The sequence below is a fragment of the Balaenoptera ricei genome, chromosome 20, assembly GCF_028023285.1.
Source record: "Balaenoptera ricei isolate mBalRic1 chromosome 20, mBalRic1.hap2, whole genome shotgun sequence".
Classification (NCBI taxonomy): Eukaryota; Metazoa; Chordata; class Mammalia; order Artiodactyla; family Balaenopteridae; genus Balaenoptera; species Balaenoptera ricei.
Genome location: NC_082658.1, coordinates 38,493,506 through 38,505,832, shown reverse-complemented (window position 1 = coordinate 38,505,832; position 12,327 = coordinate 38,493,506). Strand labels below are relative to the sequence as shown.

General features: G+C 39.1%; 1 non-coding gene across 1 annotated transcript; it reads left to right on the top strand.

Moving 5' to 3' along the window:
- Positions 1 to 6,578: 6,578 nt before the first annotated feature.
- Positions 6,579 to 6,742, top strand: LOC132356245 (U1 spliceosomal RNA). The gene has a single exon (XR_009499771.1). It is a non-coding gene; the product is annotated as a U1 spliceosomal RNA (small nuclear RNA).
- Positions 6,743 to 12,327: the final 5,585 nt, after the last annotated feature.

Genomic DNA, 12,327 nt, shown 5'->3' with positions numbered 1-12,327 from the left:
TTGTTTTGCTTGACTGTTTTCTTTTGTTTCTGCATTTTCTCACTTCTCTGATTAAATTCGCTCTTTGGAACTCTTGGAAGGCCTAGGAGGCTAAAGTTTTTCTACAAACAAAAGGCAGGCGAGGACATGGGGATAGGGGCTCTGTCCTGGGAAGGCCCCATAGGATCCTGCTCAGTTACAATCCCCCCCTTTTCTTTGCTACTCCACAGTCTTGAGGGGAAACAGGTGCAGGACAAGAAAGGGAATAAAGTTCTGGATTGAGAGGTTAATCATAAACTCAGCAGAGGAACTCAGTTTTAAGGGGACTCAGTTTCACTCAGAGATAATAATGTTAACATTTTGGTTTATTTTAATCTTCTTACAACTTCATATAATGCATTTATTTGAGTTATGATAGTTGTGATCAAATTGTGAAGAAATGTATATATCTTGTTTTTCACTTAATATTTTGTCAAAAACTTTCTCCATATGATTAAAAACTATTTTAAAATTAAGTTTAATGGCTGGATATTACTTGGTCCTAAGGCCCATCTTTCTAATCAGTAGCCTATAAAGACAGTTGAATTATTTCCATTTTTTTGCTGTGATGAGGTACTGTGTGCTCTGGAGCTCGCTTTTCGAGGATGCCCATCTGTGCCCTTGTGGTTACTCTCAAGCGCGTGCTCTCTCTCTGTCTGTCTCTCTCTCAATACATTTCTGGTAGTAGAATTCCTAGGTCAAAAAGTATGCACATTTTCATTTTGAATCTTTTTTTTTTTTTTTTTTTTTTTTTTGGCTAGGCCTCACGGCTTGCAGGATCTTAGGTCCCTGACCAGGGATTGAACCCTGGGCCACGGCAGTGAAAGCATCAAGTCCTAACCACTGGACTGCCAAGGAATTCCCCATTTTGAATCTCACTGCCAAATGTTTGCACGACTTACACTCCTACTAACGGTGTATGAGGGCTGGTTTTCCTGCCTCCACCCTAGCACTGGCCTTTAGCAGTCTTTAAATGGTGATTTTTCTTTTTTTTAATTGAGGTATAATTGACTTTAAATGGTTATTATCTTTTATGACTAAGAGGTTAAAAATCTTTTCATATAGTAATTTTATTAGCCAAGTATATTTTATCATTGTAGCTGTCTCATTATATCATTTGCCCACTTTTAATTTTTAATAGTGGCAAGATACACATAACATAAAATTTACCATCTTTGGGAATTCCCTGGCAATTCAGTGGTTAGGACTTGGTGCTTTCACTGCTGTGGCCCCGGGTGCAGTCCGTGGTCAGGGAACTAAGATCCCACAAGCCACGCAGCATGGCCAAAAAAAAAAAAAAAAATTTTTTTTATCTTAACCATCTTTAAGTGTAAGGTCCAGTAGTGTTAATTATATTCACAGTGTTGTGCAACTGATGTCCACAACTTTTTTATCTTGCAAATCTGAAACTCTATCCATTGAACAACAACTTACCATTTCCCCTTCCCTTATATAAGTGGAATCATATAGTATTTGTATTTTTGTGACTGATTTATTTCATTTAGCGTAATGTCTTCAAGGTTCATTCATGTTATAGCATGTATCAGAATTTCCTTCCTTTTTAAGGTTGAATAATACTCCATTGTATGTATATACTACATTTTGTTTATCCATTCATCCATGGGTAGACACTTGAGTTGCTCCTACCTCTTGGCTATTGTGAGTAATGCTGCTATGAACGCTGGTGTATGTCCTTTCCCACTTTTTAACTAGGCTACTTTTTTTTTTTTTTTTTTTTTTGCTACGCTGGGTTTTTGTTGCTGTGCAGGCTTTCTCTAGTTGCAGTGAGCAGGGACTACTCTTCGTTGTGGTGCCTGGGCTTTTTATTGCAGTGGCTTCTCTTGTTGCGGAGCGGGAGCTTAGTAGTTGGAGTTTGCGGGCTCTAGAGCGCAGGCTCAGTAGTTGTGACGCACAGGCTTAGTTGCCCCACAGCATGAGGGATCTTCCCAGACCAGGGATCAAACTCGTGTCCCCTGCATTGGCAGGCAGATTCTTAACCACTGGACCACCAGGGAAGTCTCTAACTAGGCTACTTTTAATTTAAAATATGTATTTGTAATAGGTCTATGTTTTTATTATTAGAAACAATAACTAATGTTTATTATGAAAGGCCGAGAATTCTGCTCAGTTTTGTCTGATGTTAAAACCCAAAATCCAGGGACTTCTGTGGTGGAGCAGTGGTTAAGAATCTGCCTGCCAAGGCAGGGGACACCGGTTTGAGCCCTAGTCCGGGAAGATCCCACATGCCGCAGAGCAACTAAGCCCGTGCACCACAACTACTGAGCCTGCACTCTAGAGCCCACGTGCCACAACTACTGAGCCCTTGTGCCACAACTACTGAAGCCTGTGCACCTAGAGCCCGCACTCGGCAACAAGAGAAGCCACTGCAATGAGAAGCCCGCACACCACAATGAAGAGTAGCCCCCGCTCACCACAACTAGAGAAAGCCCGCGCACAGCAATGAAGACCTGATGCAGCCAAAAATAAATTTTAAAAAAACACAAAAAAAACAAAATCCATATGCTGCCAACTCTCTCTCATATGCATATTGTATCATACAGGCTATTTACCTAATCTGTATAGTGCAGATATCTTCCCACTTTGTCATGTGTATTTAAACTTTATGAAGTTTTCTATTTTATTGAGGTTATGTTTATGCAAACTTATATTTAATTCTTACTTTGGTAACATGCTTAGAAAGTCTTTCTTTTCTTGGGAATTCCCTGGTGGTCCAGTGGTTAAGACTCTGGGCTTTCACTGCAGGGGGTGCAGGGAACTAAGATCCTGCAAGCCGTTAGGCGCAGCCAAAAAAAAAGTCTTTCTTTTCTTCAAAATCATTATAAGCATAATCATCTGTATTTTTTCTACATATGGTTTATGATTTAATTTGAATATTTTAATCTATCTGATTTTTTTAAATGTAAAGTAGGAGGAAGGAAGGAAGCATTTTTTTTCCCTTTCCAGTGGTGAGCCAATTTTCTAAGTATTCTTTATTAGGTAATTGATCTTTTCCCCTACCTATGTGAAGTGCTACCTTTATCATATACTTTTTTTTTTTTTTTGGCTGCCGCGCTGCACAGTATGAGGGATCTGAGTTCCCCGAACCCGAGCCCCTTGCAGTGGAAGCTCGGATTCCTGACCACTGGACCATCTGGGGAAGTCCCTATCATATACTTTATGTACGTAGGTCCTATATTCCTGGTATAAAACCTATTTAGTTACTGTGTATGTTCTTTTAATATTCTACTAGCTGCGGGTCATAAAGATTTTATAGGCTTAGTTAAGAGATTTGCATTTTTGTTCATAAGTAAGATTAATCTGTGAGATGATTACATCTATAATACATTTTTTGGCAACAGAGTTTTGCAACCTTTGTAAAATGAACTAAGAAGCTTCTCTACTTTTTCTACGCTAACTTATGTTAGTATTTAACATAAACTCATGTATTTCCTTATCAAAGAAATGTTGTGGCTCTCCTCATAGGATGTTAAGCTCTGCCGGGCTTCTGTGAGGATTGTAGCATTGATGTTTTAATGTGCTTGAGCTACAAGAGAATGGACAGTCACCTTTTGCCCTAAGGCAGACTGTCTTGGACAGATATTTTGATAACTAGGTCAATAACAATGAAGTTCTCATGAAATATTGAAACTAGCCTTGTGACGGGCTCTGTGTTATTTGTTTAAGAAAGTGCTGCTAGGGAATTCCCTGGTGGTCCAGTGGTTACTTTCACTGCACCAAGGGCTTGGGTTTGTTCCATGGTCAGGGAAGTAAGATCCCACAAGCCGAGCAGCCAAAAAATAAAATAAAATGAAATGAAATGTAAAGTAAAATAAAATAGCCCTGCTAGCACTATTATAATAGCAAAGATGTGGAAACAACCCAAGTGCCCATCAACAGATGACTGGTATAAGATGTGGTCAGTGTGTGTATATGTGTGTGTGTGTGTGTGTGTGTATAATGGAATATTACTCAGCCATAAAAAAGAATGAAATTATTGCCTTTTGCAACAACATGGATGGACCTAGAGAATATCATACTATGTGAAGTAAGTCAGAGAAAGACAAATACAATATGATATCACAATACAGAATCTAAAAAATAATATGAATGAATCTATGTAAAAAACAGAAACAGACTCACAGTCATAGAAAACAAACTTATGGTTACCAAAGGGGAAATGGAGGCAGGGGGAGGGAAAAATTAGTAGTATGGGATTAACAGATACAAACTACTATACATAAAATAGATAAGCAATAAAGACTTACTATATAGCACAGGGAACTAAATTCAATATCTTGTAATAACCTATGGTGGAAAAGAATCTAAAAATATATATATATATATATATATATATATATATATATATATATGTATATATATATATAAACTGAATCACTTTGTTCTACACCCAAAACTAACACAATATTGTAAAGCAACTATACTTTATAAATAAATAAATAAAAAGAAAGCACTGCTAGTCACAGATCTTCTGAAAATGGCATTTTGAATTTAAGAGTTGTTTGGTGATAACAGTAGTCTAGTTCATAGATACCACTTTTTTCCCTTACATGTGTGGTTCCCAGCCATATTTCAAGATGTCTAAATTTTATTTCACAAAACAAACTGCAGATATTTTGTTTCTAGATTACATATGCATGTATGTTTATGTATATGTATATATATGTATATGAGTATATATGTTACATAATACTTCTTTCTTTGGAGGAGAGAGTTTATAAAAATCAAACTGGTAGACAGACTTCAGGAATAGCTGCAGTTCACATCATGACCTCCTTCTTCCACCCACCCCAGTATTTTTTTCTCCCTCCATCTCAGATACCTCTGTGTTCTCAGTTATTGCTTGCTAGTTTTTAATAAGATAATTTTTACAAATAGTGTTATTTCTTTCTGTTTTAAAGATACAAAACTTGGGAATTCCCTGGTGGTCCAGTGGTTAGGACCCAGTGCTTTCACTGCAGTGGGCCCAGGATCCATCCCTGGTGGAGGAACTAAGATACTGCAAAAGCCATGTGGTGCAGCTGGAAAAAAAAAAAAAAAAGATATAAAACTCTGGCTAATTTATTTTGGTGGAGGAGAGAATACCAGAAGAGTCCTTCTGTAAGATAAAAAGACTTGGGAAGTAGGGTGGTTCTAGTGTGATTTTGGAGAGACAACTGAAGAACAGTTAAACTTGGAAACTCCAATTCTAATATGCACTGACGCAGGAAGGAGAGGATTAAGAAGAATGATAATATTGATTGTGTGGACGTGGAATATGTGATACATTAACCACTACCTGAGATGGGATTTGCTCTTTTCGAAGCAGTTAATATAGTGTAGGAGGGCCCAGGAGTTTCTTTTTTTTTTTTAATTTATTTATTTTTGGCTGCGTTGGGTCTTCATTGCGGTGCACGTGCTTCTCACTGTGGTGGCTTCTCTTGTTGCGGAGCACAGGGCTCTAGGTGCGTGGGCTTCAGTAGTTGTGGCTGTGGGCTCAGCAGTTGTGGCACGTGGGCTCAGTAGTTGTGGCTCACGGGCTCTAGAGCGCAGGCTCAGTAGTTGTGGTGCATGGGCTTAGTTGCTCCGCGGCATGTGGGATCTTCCTGGACCAGGAATCAAACCTGTGTCCCCTGCATTGGCAGGCGGGTTCCCAACCACTGTCCCACCAGGTAAGTCCCCAGGAGTTTCTTGTAGGATAGATTGATTCTTCAGTAGTCTTGTTTTGGATTTCAGACACCCATGAAAAAGCAAACGAATGACCCTGTGCTTGTAGTGTTGGGCACAACAGGGTTTAAGGATAAGTCGAAACACAACTTAGTCTTGCTTAGGAGAGGAGGCACTCTTGATCACGAAAGTGATTTCCAACGGTGAGGGTTATCACACTCCAGCTGAACAGACCCCCTACGGCTTACCCGAATACCTGCTGTAGGAGGGGGCGTTTTGTGAGTTTTCCACTTACTTGGTTCAAAATTAGAATTAGTGTTTGTGCAACTGCTCTTGCAAGTGAGGGTGATCATATGCCGCATATTTGAAAGAGCATATTTTGTACTTGTGCTTGAAGCTTTGAACTGACAACCTATTTTTAGCACTTCCTGGACTGAATTTTTTAATGTACTTTTGCCAAATTTCATCTTTTCGGACTTGCTCTTTCTATTACGTGAATATCGGCTTGCTGAACTGCGCCAGAATCACAGCGACGTCATTAGCTCCAAGCCCTTGAAGGAAGGAAAGAACTTGTTACCTTTATATCCGTAGAGCGTCTTTGCCTTTAAGTTTCATTCCACTAACTATACCAGGAAAAGGACGCTCTGAATGAGATCAGCAAAAGGGGTGTGGAACATGTAGATAAGAGCAGTGACTGCCGGTAATGCTTACACTAGGCATTGTATTTCCTAAGATTTGGCAATATCTAGATATACAAAATATTGCTGCATGGTAATTATAGTTTGGAGACTCTATTCCAGAAGTGGGGGGTGGGTTTTAAAATGCATGAGAAAAATGACCCTATCTTTAGAGTGATTTGACTCTGAGGGTGAGGTACCAGTGAAAGCCAACAACTCATACTTACCTGGCAGGGGAGATACCATGATCACGAAGGTGGTTTTCCCAGGGCGAGGCTTATCCATTGCACTCCGGATGTGCTGACCCCTGCGATTTCCCCAAATGTGGGAAACTCGACTGCATAATTTGTGGTAGTGGGGGACTGCGTTCGCGCTCTCCCCTGGTTCTTTGGTTTGTGAAAGAAAGTTTCGTATTGCAGGTTCTTGTTTTATGGAGTGGAGAATTTGTAGCAAGTTAGTGGTGGTATTCTGAGGAAAAATTTGTATTAGTTTCTCCGTTTTGGGGGAGATTTTTCTTCATACTTTGCCTGTGATTGTTAAAATTCGGAGTTGGTGACTTATTAGGGATGGTGCTGAAATTAAAATGTACTCTCTGTTTCCTAGGCAGGTAGAGCCAAAGTTAATGGGGCCTTATAGTGGTGTGAGGTATCGGGGTGGAGAGTGTGAGTTTTATGCTTTTGGGCGAAGGGGTGATTAACTTCTGCTCCGAGGTTTTTTCTCGAAGCAAGGAGACCAGTTTAGTTTGTGGCAGTGAAATGAATGTTAATTTTATTTGGTTTTTTTCCTTATTTTGTGTATGGTGAAAAACGACCATTAAGGTTTAATTCTGATTGGTTTAGTTTCAATTTGAAACCTGGATTCTTGAGGGCGTTGAAATAACCAGGATGTTCTTCTCTTAAGTAGCTATTTTTCTTTGCAGTAGCTGAATTTGGGACTTTTGAACCGTTTTAACAGATCCGTCTCTCCTTTATTATATAGTGAATGCTACATCTGGATTGGATGTGGGTATTTTTAAAGGCCCCCTACTGGTGTCTTTGAGACCTATTGCTGTAAACTAGAATATATCTGCAAACAACTGTTATTGCTGTATGTGCTGCTGATTCCTTAGGTTTCAGTTTCAGGGTATGGTATGTTTGGTTCTTCCTAGTATCCAGCTCTAGCTATTCTGAGGATTTCTAGTGACCTTCACACTCATAATAACCTGTCTTGTAGAAGCAGTTCCTGCTGCTTCTCTTTTAGAACAAATCCTTGTCCCTCTGTACTTAGTCACTTCCTGACCCTCAGCAATCTGATGGGGTTTACAGTGTCTCCAGGGGCCTGATATATAAAAATATGATCCCTCAATTGGCTTCTAAGTTTAAGTACTCACCTGATAATTAAAAATAAATAAAATAAATAAATTAATTAATTAATAAAATATTATCCTTTAATGCATCCATTTTTTTAAAAAAATTTATTTATTTATTTATTTATGGCTGTGTTGGATCTTCGTTTCTGTGCGAGGGCTTTCTCTAGTTGCAGCAAGTGGGGGCCACTCTTCATCACGGTGCACGGGCCTCTCACTATCGCGGCCTCTCTTGTTGCCGAGCACAGGCTCCAGAGGCGCAGGCTCAGTAGCTGTGGCTCACGGACCCAGTTGCTACGCGGCATGTGGGATCTTCCCAGACCAGGGCTCGAACCCGTGTCCCCTGCATTAGCAGGCAGATTCTCAACCACTGCGCCACCAGGGAATTCCCAATGCATCCATTTTTGACATTGCTTTTTGGTAATGTAAATGAAGATTTAGCTCTCTTGCACCACCATTTCTTCTCTATTTTTCCTAATGTAGTTTAAAAACAATTTGGTTAAATCACTTGGTTAAATCGGTATTCAGTGTTGATATTATTCTTAGGCAAACATTATTCACAGCAGAGCATTGTCATTGAATGTCATTGTTTCCTTTAATTTTATTTTTCTTCTGGTTAGTTTTTTTCCCCTTCTGGTTTTTTTTTTTTTTTTGGCCACACAGTGCAGCATGCAGGATCTTAGTACCCCCACCAGGGATTGAACCTGTGCCCCCTGCAGTGGAAGCGTGGAATCCTAACCACTGGACCACCAGGGAATTCTCCCCCTCTGTTTAATTTTACCTTTTTCCATTTGGTTACTTTTCTTTTACCTATTCCTAATTCTTCCCACACTTTCCAATAGCCTCTGGTTTTCCATAGGGTAAATCATATCAGGTAGTCTTACTAGTTTAAATGCGGGTTTTTTTTTTTCTTCTGGAGATCTATCTAGATTGCTGCATAGGTGTAATAGTTTAAATGGGTATCAAATTCTAGGTTGTAGTTAAATTTTTCTTCATGATTTCAAAGACATCACTTTTTTGACTTATAGCTTCTAGAAGCTATTGAGAAGATTTTCTAATTCCTTATACTGTTTACATGACATACGTGACTGATCTTTTCATTTTCAGAAAAGTTGAAGAATTATCTCTTTATTTTCATTTTTTGTAATTTCTTAATGATGTGTATATCTTATAGCTATTCATTGTATGGGGCACTTGATGAGGACCCTTTCGACCAGAAAGTCTTCCATGTTGGGAAATTGTCTTGAATTATTTCATTGGTGATTTCCTCCCCTTGGTTTTTATTATAGTTATTTAATTTAATTAATTAATTTATTTATTTATTTTTGGCTGCATTGGGTCTTCATTGCTGTGCACGGGCTTTCTCTAGTTGCGGCAAGCGGGGGATACTCTTCGTTGCAGAGCACAGGCTCTAGGCGCAAGGGCTTCAGTAGTTGTGGCACACAGGCCTAGTGGTGTGTGGGATCTTCCCGGACCAGGGCTCGAACCCGTGTCCCCTGCACTGGCAGGCGGATTCTTAACCAGTGTGCCACTAGGGAAGTCCCCCTCATCAATCTTGAAAATGCATACTTCGACATTCAGCTCTCTCTCTGGGAAGCTGCCTGGGATCCACCCAAACCACCACTGAACCCAGAAAGGACTTAAACATTACTAGGTACTGTAGGCACAGTGCTGCATAAAGCACTTCTTTTAAAATCAAAAGAGGGCTTCCCTGGTGGCGCAGTGGTTGGGAGTCTGCCTGCCAATGCGGAGGACACGGGTTCGTGTCCCGGTCTGGGAAGATCCCACATGCCGCGGAGTGGCTGGGCCCGTGAGCCACAATTGCTGAGCCTGCGCGTCTGGAGCCTGTGCTCCGCAACAAGAGAGGCCGCGATAGTGAGAGGCCCGCGCACCGCGATGAAGAGTGGTCCCCACTTGCCACAACTAGAGAACGCCCTTGCACAGAAATGAAGACCCAACACAACCAAAATAAGTAAAATAAATTAATTAATAAAATCAAAAGAAAAAAAGATGAATTTTTAGGTGGAAGAAAATGTTGTATATAATAATGTCATCTTTTTATATATTTTTCACGGAGGAAGGGCCCACAAAGGCAAAAGTGTGTAGGATCCTTCAGAGTCATAATGTGGTCCTTAACCCTTTTATTAGTGCTCATTACTCTTTTCCTATAATTCTGGCAGGTCTGTTTCCCCTACAGGTTGTGATCTTATTTATTACAGGCAGAATCTCTCTCTGCATTATTACTCTTAGTATCGCCAGTGCCTAGGCTAGTTGCTGGCACCTTAAGTTTAAGTGGCTGTAAGTTACTACTTACACAAGTAGCAACTTGAGAACAGGTTTTTGTTTTTGTTTTTTCCATCATTAGTAGCACTCACAGAAACTCAAGGATAATTTGTGAATGTTGAAAATATTGGAGTAGGCAATGTGGTTATCAGAAATATAGTTCCCAGACGGGCCTACTGTATAGCACAGGGAACTCTACTCAATACTCAGTAATGGCCTATATGGGAAAAGAATCTAAAAAAGAGTGGATATATGTATATGTATAACTGATTCACTTTGCTGTACACCTGAAACTAACACAACATTGTAAATCAACTGTACTCCAATAAAAATTTAAAAAAGAAAGAAATAGTTCCCTCAGCATAGCAAAAAGAGCTTTAGAATATCTGTGAAATCATATCTGTGGGGATCACAGATAGTCCTAGAGGACTCAGTGCTGTGGCATTCATGGATACCATGGAAACAGCAAGCCAACTGCCTGGAATGAAATTAGAATGAAATTATATCGTATAACGGAGATGGGCTGGATCACACTTTGTGGATGAGAGTATCTAGCCAATGTCTAAGTAGAGTGACTGTGGTTTATATTGGAGAGCCCTGTGGATGGAAATGCAAAACCGGGGCCAGTGTGCATCAGAAGTGAATGGGTTCAGCTCCCTGAAATGCAGGGTGTCTGCGTAGAGTGTAGAGTTGCTCAAACTTTCCTGGTAGTAGACATTTAGATTCAGTGTGTTGGCACCATGGACTTCTTGACAGTTGAACCTGCTCTGTGAACTTATATAACAAAAGTCAGCTTTTAAAAATTACCGCCACGCTCATGATATTTCTGAACATCAACCTTTCCTTGACTCCGACAAAGCTAAGAGATGGGTGGAAATTCAGAGATAAGGTGAGACTCACAGACTGAGGGGCATGTCTGTTGGGACAGAAATCTTAGTTGGCAGGGGCAGCCATGATCTGAGAGAGGTTGGTAAGTGTGCTGGTGCCACCACTCCCCAGGTAGGTGGGAACTCTCCAAATACCTACTGTGCTGAGGGAGGGTCTGTGCCTCTCCACCTCGGCTTATTTGGGGCCTTTGAGTTAGTTGGTCACTGAGTTGTTTTATTCTGTGTATGAATATATGTATGTATGTATGTGTATGTGTATATGTATATATACATACACATAGGGATATATATTCACCATAATTATTACTAATAATTATCCTTGTTCCTAGAGGGCAAAATCAAGCACAGATACCTAAAATATGGTAAAATCACAGTTTGAATCTAAGTCTATCTGGTGCTAAAGCCTGTGTTCAAAACTAAGTACTGTGCCAGATATTTCTTGTAATGGTTCCACCAGGACTTGGTCTTCTCTTTATGAAAAAAAAAAACAAAACAGTCTAACAATATCATTGAAAGTCTGTAACCTGTATCTCACAACCAGTAATACTGATATCATTTCAGTGCATTTCCTTCCAGTAATTTTCCTTAAGGATATACATTTTTACAAAATTGCAGTCATGGTATACATACCATTTCATATCCTTTTTCCCTCTTAACCTTAAATAATAAAAATGTCTTTCACATTGTTAATCGTTATTATATTACTATTGTTTGCTTAATACTCCATTTCCCTATTGCTTTGATTCTAGGGTTTTTGGGTGATTTTGATTTTTTTGTAATTCTCTAATGAACACCCTATGCATAGGGCATAGTCTTTCTCTAGAATTACTTTCTATAGTTAAATGACATTTCTGGGTCAAAATGTATGAACATATTTTGGGCAGTAGATGTATATAATTAGGGTTAAATATTTTTTTCATTGTAAGTAATATTATAGTCATGTTACAGAATATGTAGGGGAAAATACATTAGTCCATTCTTCTATATTGACACTGATATGATTATGTTACTTTGCATTTTGATGTATTTCCTTTAAGTGCCTTAAATTTTGCCATTTTAGAACCAGTTTTAATCGTAGTATATGTTCTATTTCATATGCTGCCTTTTTTGCACGCAGTGTTACTGCAATTTAGGCTTTCCTCTCCTTCTTAACAAACTTGAAGTTCTTTTTATAATTAACTATGAACCCTGAAATTAGAAAGAGATCTGGACTTTGAAAGATGAAAGGAAGCAGGGAAAAGTAGTTTTTAGAGTTTAAAAATATCATATGTCACCTCTCCTCCCTCAAATAATTTAAGGCATTTCTTAAGATGACTAAAATATTAAAATAACAGAAAACTACTAGAAATTACCCTAAGAAATCATCATTAATTATTCACAAAGATATATCTACAAGGCTGTTCATTGTTTTATATTTATATAATGGCAATAAACTAGAAGCGATAGAACATTG